The following is a 5,026-nucleotide window of genomic DNA, read 5'->3' as shown; positions in this document are numbered from 1 at the left end:
GGTCTGTCGCAGAGAAATGTAATGTCTTTAAAAAAACATGTATTATTTTATAGTCTTTCCTACAATGTTATGTTATAAACATTACTGGTTATTAAAGTTTGTAATGATGTACAACTGTAGGCCTCCAATGTTTTTACATAAAACACACGTGATGCATGTTTAAATATTAGTCAAAATGTGGTAATTAATTCTAACATGTCTTAAAAAAGTTTGTACTAAAAGTTTTGGAATTAAATAAAAGGAATTTAGCTGTGCCTGCACTCTGACCTGTTATCTCAATGACATACTGTAATGTCCTCCTAAATGGATTGAAAAATGGATTGAAAAATGCTCCTTTTCTGGACAATAAATAGACAGGGTTCAAGAAAAGTGCATGCTCCTGGTGAGGCTCGAACTCACAACCTCGGCATTGCTTCGCTGCATACTGCTGTATAAGTACCACGCGCTAACCGATTGCGCCACAGGAGCCTGATACACTGGTTACCAATGTTTGTGTCTGTGGGGAGTAAAACTGTTGAATTATAACATTGCCCAGGCATACGCACTCAGAGCACTTTATTTCGGTAGAAGATCGTTTGAAACCAAGGTTTGCACTATCATGCATACAGCATGTCCAGATATCTGCCGACCCCCCGGGGTTAAATGTACATTGATATCTCTAATCAGCGCCCGGTGCTCCCCCCCTCGGGGTTAAACATTGATATCTCTAATCAGCGCCCCCCTCGGGGTTAAACATTGATACTTCTAATCAGCGCCCGATGCCCCCACCCCGGGGTTAAACATTGATATCTCTAATCAGCGCCCGGTGCCCCCACCCCGGTTGTAGACAAAATGTCTCGACATCCCCTCCTGTTGTTTGAATTCACTGCCTTTGTTCTGTAAACCAAATATACAGGGTGTTGCATACATGATATCTGTCGGAAATATGCCACCACGGCCCTGTAAACTCATTCCGTTCATTCTCTAGTTAGGGACACGGCCCTGTAAACTCATTCCGTTCATTCTCTAGTTAGGGACACGGCCCTGTAAACTCATTCCGTTCATTCTCTAGTTAGGGACACGGCCCTGTAAACTCATTCCGTTCATTCTCTAGTTAGGGACACGGCCCTGTAAACTCATTCCGTTCATTCTCTAGTTAGGGACACGGCCCTGTAAACTCATTCCGTTCATTCTCTAGTTAGGGACACGGCCCTGTAAACTCATTCCGTTCATTCTCTAGTTAGGGACACGGCCCTGTAAACTCATTCCGTTCATTCTCTAGTTAGGGACACGGCCCTGTAAACTCATTCCGTTCATTCTCTAGTTAGGGACACGGCCCTGTAAACTCATTCCGTTCATTCTCTAGTTAGGGACACGGCCCTGTAAACTCATTCCGTTCATTCTCTAGTTAGGGACACGGCCCTGTAAACTCATTCCGTTCATTCTCTAGTTAGGGACACGGCCCTGTAAACTCATTCCGTTCATTCTCTAGTTAGGGACACGGCCCTGTAAACTCATTCCGTACATTCTCTAGTTAGGGACACGGCCCTGTAAACTCATTCCGTACATTCTCTAGTTAGGGACACGGCCCTGTAAACTCATTCCGTTCATTCTCTAGTTAGGGACACGGCCCTGTAAACTCATTCCGTTCATTCTCTAGTTAGGGACACGGCCCTGTAAACTCATTCCGTACATTCTCTAGTTAGGGACACGGCCCTGTAAACTCATTCCGTTCATTCTCTAGTTAGGGACACGGCCCTGTAAACTCATTCCGTTCATTCTCTAGTTAGGGACACGGCCCTGTAAACTCATTCCGTACATTCTCTAGTTAGGGACACGGCCCTGTAAACTCATTCCGTACATTCTCTAGTTAGGGACACGGCCCTGTAAACTCATTCCGTTCATTCTCTAGTTAGGGACACGGCCCTGTAAACTCATTCCGTTCATTCTCTAGTTAGGGACACGGCCCTGTAAACTCATTCCGTTCATTCTCTAGTTAGGGACACGGCCCTGTAAACTCATTCCGTTCATTCTCTAGTTAGGGACACGGCCCTGTAAACTCATTCCGTTCATTCTCTAGTTAGGGACACGGCCCTGTAAACTCATTCCGTTCATTCTCTAGTTAGGGACACGGCCCTGTAAACTCATTCCGTTCATTCTCTAGTTAGGGACACGGCCCTGTAAACTCATTCCGTTCATTCTCTAGTTAGGGACACGGCCCTGTAAACTCATTCCGTTCATTCTCTAGTTAGGACACGGCCCTGTAAACTCATTCCGTTCATTCTCTAGTTAGGGACACGGCCCTGTAAACTCATTCCGTTCATTCTCTAGTTAGGGACACGGCCCTGTAAACTCATTCCGTTCATTCTCTTCTCTAGTTAGGGACACGGCCCTGTAAACTCATTCCGTTCATTCTCTAGTTAGGGACACGGCCCTGTAAACTCATTCCGTTCATTCTCTAGTTAGGGACACGGCCCTGTAAACTCATTCCGTACATTCTCTAGTTAGGGACACGGCCCTGTAAACTCATTCCGTACATTCTCTAGTTAGGGACACGGCCCTGTAAACTCATTCCGTTCATTCTCTAGTTAGGGACACGGCCCTGTAAACTCATTCCGTTCATTCTCTAGTTAGGGACACGGCCCTGTAAACTCATTCCGTTCATTCTCTAGTTAGGGACACGGCCCTGTAAACTCATTCCGTTCATTCTCTAGTTAGGGACACGGCCCTGTAAACTCATTCCGTTCATTCTCTAGTTAGGGACACGGCCCTGTAAACTCATTCCGTTCATTCTCTAGTTAGGGACACGGCCCTGTAAACTCATTCCGTTCATTCTCTAGTTAGGGACACGGCCCTGTAAACTCATTCCGTTCATTCTCTAGTTAGGGACACGGCCCTGTAAACTCATTCCGTTCATTCTCTAGTTAGGGACACGGCCCTGTAAACTCATTCCGTTCATTCTCTAGTTAGGGACACGGCCCTGTAAACTCATTCCGTTCATTCTCTAGTTAGGGACACGGCCCTGTAAACTCATTCCGTTCATTCTCTAGTTAGGGACACGGCCCTGTAAACTCATTCCGTTCATTCTCTAGTTAGGGACACGGCCCTGTAAACTCATTCCGTTCATTCTCTAGTTAGGGACACGGCCCTGTAAACTCATTCCGTTCATTCTCTAGTTAGGGACACGGCCCTGTAAACTCATTCCGTTCATTCTCTAGTTAGGGACACGGCCCTGTAAACTCATTCCGTTCATTCTCTAGTTAGGGACACGGCCCTGTAAACTCATTCCGTTCATTCTCTAGTTAGGGACACGGCCCTGTAAACTCATTCCGTTCATTCTCTAGTTAGGGACACGGCCCTGTAAACTCATTCCGTTCATTCTCTAGTTAGGGACACGGCCCTGTAAACTCATTCCGTTCATTCTCTAGTTAGGGACACGGCCCTGTAAACTCATTCCGTTCATTCTCTAGTTAGGGACACGGCCCTGTAAACTCATTCCGTTCATGCTCTAGTTAGGGACACGGCCCTGTAAACTCATTCCGTTCATTCTCTAGTTAGGGACACGGCCCTGTAAACTCATTCCGTTCATTCTCTAGTTAGGGACACGGCCCTGTAAACTCATTCCGTTCATTCTCTAGTTAGGGACACGGCCCTGTAAACTCATTCCGTTCATTCTCTAGTTAGGGACACGGCCCTGTAAACTCATTCCGTTCATTCTCTAGTTAGGGACACGGCCCTGTAAACTCATTCCGTTCATTCTCTAGTTAGGGACACGGCCCTGTAAACTCATTCCGTTCATTCTCTAGTTAGGGACACGGCCCTGTAAACTCATTCCGTTCATTCTCTAGTTAGGGACACGGCCCTGTAAACTCATTCCGTTCATTCTCTAGTTAGGGACACGGCCCTGTAAACTCATTCCGTTCATTCTCTAGTTAGGGACACGGCCCTGTAAACTCATTCCGTTCATTCTCTAGTTAGGGACACGGCCCTGTAAACTCATTCCGTTCATTCTCTAGTTAGGGACACGGCCCTGTAAACTCATTCCGTTCATTCTCTAGTTAGGGACACGGCCCTGTAAACTCATTCCGTTCATTCTCTAGTTAGGGACACGGCCCTGTAAACTCATTCCGTTCATTCTCTAGTTAGGGACACGGCCCTGTAAACTCATTCCGTTCATTCTCTAGTTAGGGACACGGCCCTGTAAACTCATTCCGTTCATTCTCTAGTTAGGGACACGGCCCTGTAAACTCATTCCGTTCATTCTCTAGTTAGGGACACGGCCCTGTAAACTCATTCCGTTCATTCTCTAGTTAGGGACACGGCCCTGTAAACTCATTCCGTTCATTCTCTAGTTAGGGACACGGCCCTGTAAACTCATTCCGTTCATTCTCTAGTTAGGGACACGGCCCTGTAAACTCATTCCGTTCATTCTCTAGTTAGGGACACGGCCCTGTAAACTCATTCCGTTCATGCTCTAGTTAGGGACACGGCCCTGTAAACTCATTCCGTTCATTCTCTAGTTAGGGACACGGCCCTGTAAACTCATTCCGTTCATTCTCTAGTTAGGGACACGGCCCTGTAAACTCATTCCGTTCATTCTCTAGTTAGGGACACGGCCCTGTAAACTCATTCCGTTCATTCTCTAGTTAGGGACACGGCCCTGTAAACTCATTCCGTTCATTCTCTAGTTAGGGACACGGCCCTGTAAACTCATTCCGTTCATTCTCTAGTTAGGGACACGGCCCTGTAAACTCATTCCGTTCATTCTCTAGTTAGGGACACGGCCCTGTAAACTCATTCCGTTCATTCTCTAGTTAGGGACACGGCCCTGTAAACTCATTCCGTTCATTCTCTAGTTAGGGACACGGCCCTGTAAACTCATTCCGTTCATTCTCTAGTTAGGGACACGGCCCTGTAAACTCATTCCGTTCATTCTCTAGTTAGGGACACGGCCCTGTAAACTCATTCCGTTCATTCTCTAGTTAGGGACACGGCCCTGTAAACTCATTCCGTTCATTCTCTAGTTAGGGACACGGCCCTGTAAACT

General features: G+C 46.6%; 1 non-coding gene across 1 annotated transcript; it reads right to left on the bottom strand.

Moving 5' to 3' along the window:
- Positions 1-374: 374 nt before the first annotated feature.
- trnai-uau (transfer RNA isoleucine (anticodon UAU)) lies at positions 375-468 on the bottom strand. The gene is made up of 2 exons: positions 431-468; positions 375-410 (listed from the first exon to the last, which is right to left on the bottom strand). It is a non-coding gene; the product is annotated as a tRNA-Ile (tRNA).
- Positions 469-5,026: the final 4,558 nt, after the last annotated feature.

Source organism: Oncorhynchus keta, unplaced genomic scaffold (assembly GCF_023373465.1).
Source record: "Oncorhynchus keta strain PuntledgeMale-10-30-2019 unplaced genomic scaffold, Oket_V2 Un_contig_26096_pilon_pilon, whole genome shotgun sequence".
NCBI classification, from domain to species: domain Eukaryota; kingdom Metazoa; phylum Chordata; class Actinopteri; order Salmoniformes; family Salmonidae; genus Oncorhynchus; species Oncorhynchus keta.
The sequence above is the reverse complement of the archived record's forward strand: the minus strand, read 5'-3'. Positions and strand labels throughout refer to the sequence as shown.